This window comes from Sarcophilus harrisii, chromosome 3 (assembly GCF_902635505.1).
Source record: "Sarcophilus harrisii chromosome 3, mSarHar1.11, whole genome shotgun sequence".
Lineage (NCBI taxonomy): Eukaryota > Metazoa > Chordata > Mammalia > Dasyuromorphia > Dasyuridae > Sarcophilus > Sarcophilus harrisii.
The window spans coordinates 402,722,751-402,738,026 of record NC_045428.1 but is presented as its reverse complement, the minus strand read 5'-3'; the positions used below and the strand labels follow the sequence as shown (position 1 = coordinate 402,738,026).

Below are 15,276 nucleotides of genomic sequence, written 5' to 3'. Positions count from 1 at the left end.
CAAGGTTTTCTTGACCATCTATGTAGAAAAAGTAGCTCAAGTCCGAAACAATTTGGAGGCTTCTAAATGCTTTTGCTGGGACAGGAATGAGCTTTTATGTACAGGTTATTTAATAGCTTTGTTAAATAATAATTATTATTATAATAAAGTGTTTTCTTGTCTTTGGCTCCATGCAGGGGCTCCAGCATGAAATGTTTCTGCGACTGCAGTGTGAAAATAAATACTTTAACAAGGGTCCCCTGGGGAAGATGCTACTGAGTCAGTCTCATGATCATTTCTACCTTCGAATGGCTTTACAAAAAAACAAAAAACTTAGATTTCTCCAAATTTGGGGGTTTTCTCCATTAGTCAGTGTCTTGAATTTAATTTAGTTTGGTCAACAGGCTTGAGGCCGAAGGCTATTGAGCCTGAGATGGGTTGAGGGTGGGAGATGTATGGGATACAAGCTTAAGTGCATCAAACAATTCTTAGCAAACTTAGGGAGAGGGACTAAAATCTTCCTAATTGTGTTTTCATTTACTGACATCTCTGAAAATCGAGCCTTATTGTATTCACTAAAATATTTAGAATATAGAACATGGAAATTCTTTTTTGATTTTTATTGGTTTGCTGCCTGCTGGAAAGTAGTGACAAATCCATCATTCTCAACCCTGTCACGCAGACTTATCTGCACTGTTGATTATATAAAGTAGATTAAGTTTGGAAAGTAAATTGAAACATCTTGTAGAAGAACAACATTTTTGTTCAGGCTTGCCTCACTTCCTAATTATTAAAGATAAGGACAGAGCTTCACAGAAGGTTTTAGATCTAGTTTGTTTTTCAAGTTTGGAATGAATTTGCAATATCATTTGCTGAACCATGATGTTCAGCCTCATAATTAAATATCCTTTTTGGAAAGAAAATTAATAATTGTCTCATTCAGGACAATAGCTGTGTATTATGATCCGGAAATTCAGGCCCTTTTTATATCTTTGGGTTGTGTTTGTAAAAGATTCAAATAGTCCAGAGTTTCCCCATTAGAAAATATGAAGTGTGGTCATATTTTGGGAAAGTAGCAAGTTTATTAGCACAAATCCGCCTCTAATTTTTCTTAAACTTTGGAATAGGCATTCCAGTTTCTATACATTGGTTGCCTTTTCACTACTGACTATCTAATTAGAAATGTTTTCCTTTTCTAATTTGAGTGGTTTTGGTATCTGGAGGAATGAGATTGAGTCCATAATTATTAAATGAACATGTTTTAAATCTTATTGAAAATATTGAGATTAAACTAATGTTATAAATATCAATTTATTAAGAATGTAAAATAAGCTAATTCATTTCTGAAATTTTATGCTTCTAGGAAATCACACTAGTGAACAACTTAGTGTAAAATGCTAAATGAGCAGTGGAGTTGGTGAGGTTGGTTTGTTTTTTTTTTTCTTTCAAACATGTAGAAATAACTCCTGGAACCATTCCTTTAATGACAACACAATTTAATCTGAAAAACTGAAATAGTTTGCCTTATTTAAAGGCAAGAGTTTGTTTCTTAGACAAAAATAATAGAAGAAACTCCCATTCATAGAAATTGAAAAATGAAATATTTCAAGGTGAGATTCTCTAAATCAATTCTATGAAGAAATATATCAACAAATTTCAAGAAGAAACGCACTGAAACATCAGAGACAGAAAAGATTTTATCATATAAGTGTAAAACCTCTCTCATGATATCAATCGAAAAAAAAATTACTGAAATATGAAAGAGAAAAGAATCATGAATGTCAAGAATGACTACGAAAATTAAATTTTGCCAGGAAAAGTTCTTAGCTATCATTTGGTAAACTTTAAGACAATACCAAAGACTAAAGTTTTTTGGAAGAGAGTTTTCCTAAGTAGATAAATATTACAAATCAAGATAAAACATACCAAAAAGTTTGTTGGGAAGCATAACAAATATGTTTGATGACCGAATAATTTTTCTACTGATTTTATTTCATTGAAACAGAAAATTTAAGAAAGAAGTAGAATGGCCTAATATAGCTGAAAAAGTGTTGAGTTGTGTTTTTTTTTCCACTTGCAAATTTGTGTTGTGGTAAGTATAAAGAAAAATGTGTTTATGCCTGAGCCAACTGGAGACAAGAAAATGTGTTTCTATTTTTCCAAAGGCTGGAAAGGTTTTTGTATGTGTTTATAGTGAAAAATAAGCTAATAAATGACTCAAAATAGCGCCCATATTCAATACAGAAATGATTTAGATTTTACAGAATATTCAACTCTTATTTTTTAATATGTTGTTTCCTCAAAAATTGTTAGCTAGAGTTTCATCAAATTAAGGCATTGCTTGCAAGGGTAAGTAATGAAAGCAGATTATAATTATGGATTTAATATTACTTCTGTCAGAAAAAAATTCTGTCTGAAATTAAAAGGACACTTTTTAAACCAGGTTGCTGTTCATTTCAAATTAGAAGGCAGTAAAATGTGGCATTTTTTAAATTGCTTACGAGAAAGTTATAATGTAATCCAATATCTTTATGGGCAACAAAACAATTATTTAGTTCAACAAGAGTAACCCCAAAAAGGGAAGTATGTAGTTATTTAGAATGCTCAAATAACTATTTTGACTTAAAATCAGGCAAGCTATTTTCCCTCTCTTTGTCTCAGTTATTTCATCTGCAAAATGGACAGAATAGCATAAAGCCCTTTGCAAACTTGAACATTTGTCAATATTCTCTCTTGTCAGCTCTCTCTCTTTTTTTCATGCTTGACTATAACATGAGAAAATTCAAATTTACTGAGTATAAAATCTAACAACAATAGCTGCAGTTTGAAATTTGTCTCACCTAGAGAACTTATTTCTATAACATTCATAATCAGGGGTCATTTAATACTAGTCATATAATACTAAACTTGATAGCAACCTTTCATTTTCTTTTTCTTTTTTTTTTAAAGAAGATATACAGCTACTGAATACAGTCCCATAGCTAACTATGGATCTGCAAACATATTAGTCAACCAGAAGCATTATTAATTATTTTTCAAGAAAGTTTCTCATTTGAATAGTCTCCCTGCTAGCATGGTTATGTTATGTTTGTCCAAGATCAGCTCAGCTAAAGTTCTAATCTCATGACGTTATATATCACAAGGCTTACAAGGAAAAGCTGTGAAAAGAGCCAATTTTGGCATGCTTGGCATAGAATGATAATTTGAAAACAATAGCATTTGTAAAAGACATTTGCTGTTCCCCAAAGTTTCTTTATGATACTCAGTTTACACTAATGATATTTAGTAGATAATCAGATTTGTAGTAGCTTTTTCCTTATTTTGCTCCTCTAATAATAGGCTCACAGCATACATATTGGTAACTCTGACTACAAAAAGTTACAAATTAAAACAAGGTAATTAATGACAGTCTTTATATACTATTTTTGTGTCTTAATATTATACCAAGGCATCCCAATGGAAGTCTGATTTCATAAAGACCACAGAATTTAACTCTCTCGATCTGTGGCTTCAAATTGAACAGAGTTGAAAAGAAGGCACTTTCTATTAAATGTAATTCTTTTCTTCCATGGCTTGCATTAGAAAACTGTAGCTTCTAAATAGGAGATGGACCAAGTTAAAATTTTTAAAAGGGAAATAGGACTAGTCAGTGGGTCCGTTCAGGTTCTCAATCAAAGAAATAAAGTGGGGAAAGAGGAAAAGTGAGGGGAGAGAGGAGGAAAGATGGTAAAAACAGATGAGCTTTTGTTCATCAGAATTTTGCAAACCAAATGCCATAATTTTTCATTCTATCCTGTGTTAAACCCACCCAAATATGATTATATTGGAACTGAATGGCTTTTTTCCCCTTCCATTTTCCTTTTCTCTAGGCTTGCTTTGAGAGAACTTTGTACAACTGAAGGCTTTTACCCCGTGATCCATCTCTTGCTGATAGTATTATGCACATTCCTTCCCCCCCCCCCCCTTATTAAAGGGAAAATGCTACTTTAATGTTATTGGAAAACTGGTAAGTGATAGGATTCAACCAAGAAAATTTTAATTTATCAGTAGTTGAACTGGTAATTTGTCCTTTGGACATTGAGTTGTCTAAGTAAACATCAATGGCAGAAGGTGGCCCTACAAGTATGATCACTGATTTTGTTCCAGTGCACTTCTCGGATTTATTATTTGTTCAAATTTTCATTGTATAGATACTATCGCTGTTCTGGTCCCAGTGTTCTCTAAGGACCTTCTGGCATTAACGGTTATATTTAAAAGAACACCAAGTGAAATGAAACTGGAATAAGTATTAGGTTATGTAAACATATGATACAGGTAAATTCAAGATTCACCATAGATTGGATGGGTAGTAAATGATTTGGTTTAGCTATTTATATTGATTATATTAACCTAAAAGTTCCCAAAACTCTACTTTGAGTTGATCAGACTTAATATACTCTTGTCTTCTGTTAAATTCTCACTTGGTTTCCCTTCCCTTCTTGATTAATATGTAATTAAACTGAATAAGAAACATCACCAGGGCAGCAACTTTCTCTATTATTTCATTTGCTGGCTTCCTACACTATATAACTAAATTAATGTGTTATTTGCAGAAGAGAGGATTTAATGACACTGTTCTAGACCCCCAAGATCTTTTCAGATATCTATACTTTAGAGTAAATTTACTCATTGTTCTCATATTGCTAATTGAGGATTTTTAAGTGCTGATTGCTTATGTCAGAGAATCTGTTAGAACAAAACAGGCAGTGTTAGCATACTTTTTTCATGCTGACATCTTGATGGCTTCACTTATTAGACATTATGAACATTTCCCCTTCAGTGTCTTTAATGATTATGCTGAAACATAATCCCCAATGGTGCATTTCACACTTGAGCATAATCATGAGAATCATAATTCAGTCCATACATATGAATTACAATAGTTTGCACAGACACAAAAATAATAGCATGCATTAACTAATACATGAGACCAAAAGAATCAGTCAGTGTGGTGGAGAAGAAAATTCAAGCCAGTTATTTGGCATCATTTAAAAGAAAAATAATTTATTTAGTTGATTGAATTTTTAACTTTTCAATAAGTTTTCTAGTCAATGTGAAGTTCAAGGCTTTGTTGAAAAAGTAAAGTCTGTATTATACTTAATTGATGAAATTATTTTAAATCATTTAGATATAATCACTGAATGTTGTTGTTCTCAAGTTTAACAAATGAGGCATGTTAAAAAAAAAAAATCTAAAGTCAAAATTGTGCCAAATAGGATAAAAGTTAAAAATTCAGTCATCTGATTATTTCTTAATATTCAATTACCTAGCAGCATTTAGACAGAGGTTCCTAACCTGGGGTCCGTGAACTTTGTTGTTTTTATTTTATTTTTAATCCTTATATTTGGTTTCCTCTGGAGCTTATGTATTTTATTATATTCATTTAAAAACATTCTGTGAATTTCAAAAGCTTTACCAGCCTGCTAAAGAGGACTATAACACAAAAAGAGGTTAAGAACCTCTGATTTAGACTAAGGATGGGGATTTTTCAAGGCAGGTACCAAGGATCAAAATCTTTATTTGTACTTAGAGTTGGAAAAAAAGCTAGTTTTAAGTTTTTAGCAGCAATGCCTGAAAAGGCCACAAGATGGTGATTGTAAGTTCATAGGTCCAGAAGGGAACTTGGATGTTATTGATGAAGAAGCTAAAGTGACCCAAGGGACACTTGGGTATATAATTGGCAGAGCCACATTAGAATTCTATGTGTTTAAGCTGAATACTCTTCCCATGCAATAAGCTGCTTTCTCTTTTCCCCATTTGTCTTTGTCTTTGTAGTTCTTTGTGTTATGCTCTCTCCCTTTATTTCAAAGTTTCTCTTCTTTGCTATTTGTTGGGGCAAGGCATATTCCTATGTTTCTCTTAGTGACTCATTCCATGTATCTCTCTCTTCTCTTCATTTGGATTAAAATGGATTAAAATACTAATAAGGGAAAATGCTTTCTCATCCTTCTACATTTCAACTAGCTATAATAAATATAAATGTGAAGTGAGTTATTTTGTTATTTTGTGCATTGACATTTTAAAAGAAGGTGAGATTTTTTTTCTCTCTTAAAGAAATTTACTGTTATTGTGGATTTTGAGGAAAAAATAATTTCTGCAGTCCGGAATTTTTACCATAGGTTACTAACCCTCAATAGAAGAAAAAAATTAAAGGCTCTCAAAAACTGATTGAGACGCAAGATTTAAAATTCAGCCATATCTCATGATTTAAGAAGCCTCTCACAGGTTAGATTTTCATTACAAAAGCACACCAATTATCAAACAATCTATTGCTTACATCTATAAGTTAAGCCTTTTTTATTGTTAAGCTAGAGTTTTGATTGAAGAGATTGAAACCAAAACAAACTTGAGAACATTTAACTTTTTTCCACTTTTTTTTTTTTTTTTTTTTTTTTTTTTTTTTTTTTTGTATTCTCACTGAGGCTACTCTACTTGATTAGGACCTTTCTTTTTCTCTCAGACCCTTTATTCTCTCCCTGTTTGATCCTACAATGAAGTCTGTGTCTTCTGTCAATAGTACCATAGTCTATTGCCAGGAAAGCAACTGTGGTATCACAAATTCGGTATTATGATTCCAGGGCAAGCTCAGACTAGAGTTTGGAGAAGAACGTTGCTAAGATGTTTTCTAAGGGAAAAGAAGTCCCCTCATCAATCATGAGAGTGCTTGATCTCAACCCTGCCAAGAACACTGTGTTTTATGCCACAGAGCAACCATAAGAATTTTTTCCACTATAATTGAGCCAGGGTCTCTCTTCCAGTGGAGGTCTGAGACTGGGGCAAAGGGAAATGGATCATGGGATAAGAAGCTTCAGTTTATCTGGATAGTTGCAAAGCAACCTAAGAGGAAAATAAAATGAGAGGAAAAAGTGAACAACTTAAATATTTAGCCAAATCTTAGTTTAGAGGACTAAAGATAATAGAATGAAAGATTATGACATCTGGTTTATGAAAATCTAATTAATAAGAGCTTACTTGATTCTTAGATCATTAGAATAGTCTCAAATAGAAATTAGAGGAAAGCAAAGAATAATTAGGTTAGCTATTATGCAAGCAATATTTGTACCTTGAAATATTGTGTCAGCATTAGTGTTGCTTTAATCCTGCCTGACAGCATGTCTTATTCTCTGTGAATACCCTAACAGTCATATGTGTATTATTTATGTTCTGTATAAAATGAAAGGGATGGACAAGAACAGGGTTTCTTAACCTTTTATGTCATAAATCTCTTTAGCAGTCTGGTGAAATCTATGGACTCTGTCTTAGAATGATTTAAAATAATTAAAGGAAATGTTAATAAAGATGCAATTTTCCCCCATACAAGTTCACAGATTCCCTAAAATCTATCCATTTAGGATTCTCAGGACTCCAGGTTAAGGACTTCAGAACTAGATGATGTCTATAATCTCTGATGTCTCTAAATGTATGATTCTATAATTATATCAACATAAGCCTTGGCCCCACTGATCCTCTTTATGGGAATTACACACTAAGTAAATGCAGGGTTAAATGAGGTGCTGTCATATTTCAATATGTTTGTATTGTTCACTGAAATTCTGCTGTTACCTTAACATGATGCAAAGGTGACTCTGGATTCTCAAGGCCCATGCCTGCAGCTCAAAAGTTCTAGGGAGATCATTTGAATATAGCACAATTACAGATTGTGCTTATCATCTGAGGAAAAAACAACCTCAATATCCAAAAACTCATTACTGAACATTAGGTATCAACTGTTGGTTTTACTGTATGCTTTTATTTTTTAACCACACAACTCATGAAACTATCTAGGGAATGGATAGGTTTCAGTCTCTTTTGGTAAAGAGAGTACTTGCCCTAATTAAATCACAGATCTTTTGAATTACTAAAGGAAAAATCTCAAGTAGATTCTTTACCAAATTCCAAACTTTGACTCAATGAATCATTTGCTAAAATGAGTGTAACTATTCATTTTTCCCTAGATTTCTAGTGATTCAAGTTGATATGCAGATCTACAGTAAATTGAAGTCACATATATGTATGTAGTATTTTCCTGAATGAGATTATTGAGAATAAATGACCGGTAACTCAAAACTATTGATTTAAAAACATTTGGGCAATTATACTGACAAATGCTCAATTTTAAACAAATCTAGCATAAGGGATTGGTCTTCATCATTCTCCTTTAGCTTTGGCTTTTCAGGGACCAGATTTTTTGGTCCTCCACAAGTGGAGAGATAGGAACTTTTTAGACTTCTTCAGAACGCCAGTGTACGGAATCATACTATAGGAAAGGCTACAAAGAGTAATTGAAAAATGTAATAGGTAGAATTCTTCTAACCTCAGACTTACGAAGCTCAGGCCAGAAGCTCAGAGAAACAGTTTGTTGAAATAATTGTCAGACCCTTTTCAAAGAAGGAAAAAATGGAGAACTTTAAGAATTGAAAGGGGGATAAATCATTTGGTCAAAGTCCAATAATAAACAACAGAGTTTTCCCATTCCAATGAGAATGCATCAAGACTGGGATATTAAAGAGTTTTGTGTCCATTATGCAAATTATTGTGTAAGCAATTGTTCTTTTATATTACTTAGTCCCAACAGATGATTTACATTTTCTATTATAAATCACACATATCTATTTCACATATTAATTGGTAAAGTTGCTCACCCTATAAAGTATAGCCATAACATTTAGCAACATCTGGTTTCTTAAAAATAATGTTCAGCTAAGCAAGCAATCTGACTTTCTACTGTCAATGAATGATTAATAACTCAAACAGAAACACTCAGGGCATATATAAACTTCAGTACAAATAGTGGGGGAAAATGTACCCCATGATGATGAAGAAATGTAATGGTTATACTACTAAAAGATAAACATATCCAGTGTGAGGGCCAAAAATGCTAAAATATCTTAAAGAGATGAATTCATAGGTCTGAGATTTGTTTCAAATGATCCTCCACAATCATCAAAGCGGACTAATTGTGTGTCCAAACCAATTGACTGTGTTCCAAATCCTGCTTTATTCAGACCCTGTCCTTCAAATGGTCCTAGGATAAGAACAAATATTTTCCTGTAAATTTCTTTCGGAGCTGGGCCTCAAGCCAGAACCTAATTTACGTTTTGATTTAAAACAATTGTTTGTAAAATAAAACAGCATAACTTAAGTTAGGAACTTCAGCCACTCAAACTCCCTTTCAGGGCTCTTGGAATTAGGTCCATTATTCTCTGCAGGCTAGGGATGCTTGGGGAGGTCCAGCTGCTCCTGATTACCTTGCCGCCAGAGATGCAGATAACATAGCTGTGCTTGCAGCCTAAAGAACACTAAAGATCATCCCATAGTATATGAAGGAACAGAATTCTGTTCACTATTCCAGCCCAACAGAGACAACTTATTTTTCTCAAACCAGTGATATTTAGGGCCTGTTTTTGTTTCCTCAAACTCTTATCAAATATTATTTTTTTCCCAGATGTGGGATTTTTAGTGTGGAAACTCTCACCACTGATACAGATGGGCAATTCTTCTGAAGTTTACATTCTTAGAGAATTATATGGGGCTCTTGGAAACTAAATGATTTAACCTCCATTGCAGAGGATCACATAGTCAAAGTCAAAACTGAGTATTTCCCAATCCCAAGACTGGCTCTTTATTTGCTACACTACTTTGCCATATCCTTTCTACAAAAGGAAAATTGATACCAGAGAGATAAATGACATACATCTATAGTCTAATAAATCTTTCACTAGATCCATTTGGTAAGTTATGATCCTCAAAATTTCATTAGGCTGGGAAGTTCTCAGCATAGAGACATCTTCTACCAGTGCAGATACACAATTCATTGGTAACTTACAGTCTTATAAAGTTGCCCATCAATAACTTTCTAAGTGATCAGAGTGGATTTTTTTAATAGTAGAAGATTTTCTAGCTGTTTGCCTAAGTTAATATTATTACTACCTTCCCAACCTGTTCCTTTTCCCTCTATCATTTTGTTTCAGTGAGATGAAGTAATGACTACTAATGATGAAATTGAAACCAGACACACTTAGAGACCAGTCTGAAAAATAGCAAGGTTCAAGAAAGATCTGAGATAAAATGCAGGATCAAAGGAGCTACAAATTACTATGAAGCAAAGCATAGAAGCTGAGGAACTTTCTAAACAGTTTGACAATACATAAATGTGATCAATAAGCATCTGATTTTCCTTCAGATTCTCTCTCTCCCTTTCTTTCTCTTTCCCTTCCTCCCACTCTTTTCCTCCTTCTTTCTCTGCCTCTCTGTTTATCTCTGTCTCTTTCTCTCTCTGCCTCTCTCTCTTGACTCATGATAATGCCCTTTCCTTGCTATCCACTAACTCCTGAAATATATTACTTCCCGTATCAAGAGGCATTCTTTTTTATGTAATTTACCTTTAATGAGAAGATTTAATACACAAATATTAACAAATTAAAACCTAATAATGTAAATTATTTTCTTTTTTGTGCAGTACATAAATGCAAGCATATTTTGACTTATAAACAATATTAAAGTATAATCTTGATTAACTGGAATGCTTATGGGTTTGCATAACTAATGGCTAATGTTTAATTCTTCTAGGTAAAAACCTTTAAAACATAATAGTTCACTTTTATTGTCTTCATTTTACTGTCTTTACCAAACTAACTGCATTATGATGGCTAAGAATCTTCCTATGCCTTAAGTTAAATTTAAGATCAATCAAATCTTGCTTTCTAATTATAACAATTATAATTATACAAAACCAAAAACGCAGGAGGCATTCACTATTTTAAATATCTATAGAACTTTTACATTTTGTTTTGCTTTGCTTTTTACTGGTTTCCCTTTTTCCCCAAAGAACTGGGTTCTTTATTTGGAACACAAAGTAATGAGTTTCATTGTATACTTGTTTTAGCAACTGGATTTTAGAAATTCAAAGATTTCTTTGAAATCAGAGAGTTCTAGCTTTTGTTCTCTTGCCTGGTTCTTCTATTCTTTGCTAATCAAATGATCCCACTTTTATATGGCATAGACTCTTCTCATCATCCCATTCATGGCATAAGTTACAGTATTCAATTAGAAGGTGGTGAGAAAGAGAAAGAACAAGCATTTATTGACCATCTATTACATAAGCAGTCAAGCCCTGGACTATGTACTAGAGATGCAAAGAAATGTAAAAAATAATCCATCCTCTCAAGGAGCTCACTGAGCTGCTGAAACTCTATAACCAACTGATGCTCTCTGATTCTATCTCTCTGTCTGTCTGTGTCTATCTGTCTGTGTCTGTCTCTCTATCTCTCTGTCTGTCTCTTTCTGTCTCTCTCTGGCGTGACTGTCTCTCTATTTCTGTCTCTGTCGCTGTCGCTGTCTCTCTGTTTGTCTTTCTCTCTCTCATTAATTTAAAAAGAGGCTGGGAACCTTTTTAAAAAGAGCTTCATTTCTTTATAATAGGGAACTAGCCAATGGGAATCCTGTCTTTAGAGTATGTTCTGCCTGATGACAACCCCAATTCATGCTTGAAGAACCTGCTCCCAGAAAGATGGAATGGGGGACCCTACCTTCTCCTTTGGGCATGTGCAAGTATTTTTGATTGTTTTCTTTTGGCTTATTATATGATGGTAAATTAATTTTAACTGGCTGGTGAGCTAGAACTGAATGTGTAGACAAACATCACTTTAGAAGCTAAATCTTTCTCTTTTCCTTCCTGTTGGATATAAAGGAAAACACTTCTCTGAACTCTGTGAGCCTTTCCTAGGCAAGACTGTATCAGTAATGGGCTACCTCCCATTTTGCTTTCTTTCCTTTGCAACAGGGTTTTGTGAGATCTCAAAAAAGTGGAAAAACTCCAAGAGGTCCAGCAGCCAAACATAGGAAGCATCTCAAAGAATGACCTGCTTGAAGCAGCCCAGAAATAGATAGATCTGGCAGTTGAAATGTCTTTTGCTGTGAGAGATTTTCTATCCATTAGCTATGCTGCCCTCAGAAATATGATTGGTAGGTGAATGCTTTGCAGTAGTTTTTGCTTGTTTTGTTTTATTTCATGTATGAGTTTGAGTTTGAGACTGTTCTCCCCAAAACATAGGTGGTAGAGGGAAAATTGTGCCTTCATTTGGTAGGAACAGGGGTGAACAAACATGTTAGTACTTTTCTTCCTCGCTCCTCTCCTTTTCTCTTCCTTCCTTCCTTCCTTCCTTCCTTCCTTCCTTCCTTCCTTCCTTCCTTTCTTTCTCCCTTCCTTCCTTCCTTCCTTCCTTTCTTTCTTTCTTTCTTTCTTCCTTTCTTTCTTTCTTCTTTCCTTTATTTTTTCTTTCACAATCAGGACTAAAGGATTTGCCTGTGGCCATACAGCTAATAAATGTCTAAGGCCAAATTTGAACTTGAAACTCCTGACTCCAGGACTGGTGTTCTATCCACTGAAATATCTAGCTGTCCCTCTTGCTATTTTCAATAAATATTCCTTTTAAAAATCTCATTGATGTTAATTGCATATCAATTGGGGAAAATGATTGTTAGATACTGATTAATGGAATCATTAATATTGAGGTAATAATAGATAGCATTGAGTAATTAACATTAGGGAGAAACTTGGAGGTTCAAGTCATTTGTATTAGAAAAAAAAATCTGACCCTCAGAAATAACCCTAGAACCCTGATGAAATAGATGATACAGAAGTATCATTCAGGGAACCCAGTCTTCCAATTTGTGTGGAGAGGAGGGAAAATTGGGAGAGTAAGTTCTGAGCCTCCTTACATCTCAGTGCTCTCTACTGATAGCATGTCATTGATGATCTGCATATCATTAACTACTAAAATAACTGAGTAACATTTGACATGCTGGGTCCATGATAATGTTCTTTTCTGGATTGTACTCTATAAGATGATGATCAAATACCTCAGAGTTTCATGTTTTTATTGTTTGACACATCCATTTGTGAGCTTAACTTCTGTTTTCTTCTATGTATAATCCAGTTTATTCTTCCAGCACTCCTAGAGATCAATTAATAATTTTTTAATTTCATTTTTTTGATTCAGAAAAAAAAACTGCTCATACTCAATTGAGAATGAAAGAAAATTAAACCTCTGTTAAAAACATGTATAGTCAAGTAAAACAATTGTCCCCATTGGCTATACTTAAAAGAATACAAACACACACATATAGGTACACATGAAAAGATATATAAAATAGATATTTATAAAAATACACATGTATAAGTATTCATGTATATACATAAATATATACACATATGCACACACACACACATACACACACACACACACACATATAAATTCTCTACTCTGAATGCTTCATTCCTCTATCACAAGGTGGGTAGCATATCCTCTGGATATTTGTCTTTTGGAATTCTGGTTGGTCATTACATTGATTAGAATTCCTGTGTTTTCAGAGAATAGTGAAGTTCCAATTTTGTCCATTCTCCCCATCCCTTCTTGTTTATATAAAAACTTTTATTTGTGATTATGTGAACTAATATTCTTCATTCTTTCTCTTCCCCTCCATTGCTATAAATTCCTCTTCCTTTATCTTTTCCTTCTTTTAATATTATCAAAACTTAAGAGAGTCACTCCCAGGTCTTTTAATTAGATTTTTTCTAGAACCCCTGATGATTATGGGGCACTAAAGGCAAGAAAGAGGCCTGCAACTTTGACTTAGTCCAGAGTAAATTCTTATATCATAGACTGCTAAAGTGCCCATCACTCCTTCCTGGGAGTGACTTTACAATAATTCCAAATTCATTTTTTTGTATTCCCATCATAAGTCAAGAAGAAGGCAAGCAAATAAAATACTAGAAGCAGTCTAAGATATTTAATAGCAATCCAAGGGAGAGGTACATACTGACCATAAGAGTAATACTGGGTTATATATAATTTTCATCTACATATATAACTTTCTTATTCAATAATTTTTCCATGGCCTATACAATTGGTTTTATTTGAATAAATGTATCACAATGGGCACCCCACAAATATAATTAGTATTATTATTTACATCCTTAAGATAGAGAACTGAAAGAGGTTAACTAACCTACCAAAGTGGGCACCTTCCCCTCAAAAGGGGTTCTTGGCAAATAAAATTAGAGATGTATTTTGAGGAGAATGAGAGCATAAAGAAAAGAGATGAAATAGTCCATCCCATCCAGAAATGAGATGTTTCCTTATTTCATTATCTCTGATTCTGAAATAAGACATAATTATTTTCTAATGAAACAAACTTCTCAAATGCTATAAAATTAAGGAGTAATTTAGAGAACTTGGGAGCCATAAACATGGTTTAAAGTCTCAATTCTGATATTTACTAGGCATGTTATTATGAACAAAACATTTAACCTTTCTTAGCCTCAATCTATCTGTAAAATGTAGATTATGATATTTCTGGTCAAAAGACTTTTCAGTAAAGAACTTTGTAAATTGTAAAGTGCTATACAAATGTAAGCTTTCACAGGTATAACCTGCTTCCCACAAACCTACTTACACATGTTCTAATATGTATTATTCACTTTATAAAAATATTCACAATCATACTCTTAAATAACAAACTTCCCTCCTTATTTAAATTATAATTTAAAATTTTTTCATTTATAGCCAATTAAAAAAAAATCCGTGTTATATAAATTTAGCTACAATTATATTACACTGCTAGTAGATGGCATTCAGAGTGGTCTGGGCACCTATTCTCTTTTTAAAAATTAAATATAAGGGGAAGCTATATGGTGCAGTAGATAGAGCATGATCCTGGAGTCAGGAGGACTGAGTTCAAATTCAGTCTCAGACACTTAACACTTCCTAACTGTGTGGATCTGAGTAAGTCATTTAACCCCACTTGCCTGGCCAAAAAAAAATTAATTAAAAATATGCATATAATAATATGCTTCCCTTGTTAGTCTTTTCAAGCATTATAAAATTTGCCTAAATGAAGCAAAGTGATTGAATACAAAGAAGAGTCAAGGTATTTGGATTATTAGCAAGATTTCAGACTAATTCTTAACTTTAAATAAGTTACATCACCTCTTTTCTCAGTTTTTCCATCTTTGATTGGATATATGAAAGATATGTAGGGGGAAAAAAGATGTAAAAATTTGGGATGTTGTTTTTGTTCCTCCAGCAATGCTGGACTAGATCATTCATCTGGTCCCTTTCACAAAGCACATATTCTTCAGCAAGGGATGACAGCACATATCCAGTTCCATGAGAGATGCCTCAGAAAAGCAGGTTAAGTCTTAATACAGTATGCATAATCTATATTGTTACGGGAGCAACCTGCTAGTGGCTGCTG

At 33.5% G+C, this 15,276-nt stretch overlaps 1 long non-coding RNA gene across 1 annotated transcript in view; it reads right to left on the bottom strand.

The window, feature by feature from the left end:
• Nucleotides 1-12,880: 12,880 nt before the first annotated feature.
• Nucleotides 12,881-15,276, bottom strand: part of LOC116422448 — a 43,380-nt gene continuing 40,984 nt past the window's right edge. The window contains exon 2 of the long non-coding RNA XR_004233091.1: nt 12,881-12,974. This is a non-coding gene — a long non-coding RNA (uncharacterized LOC116422448). The remainder of the gene's footprint in view (nt 12,975-15,276) is intronic.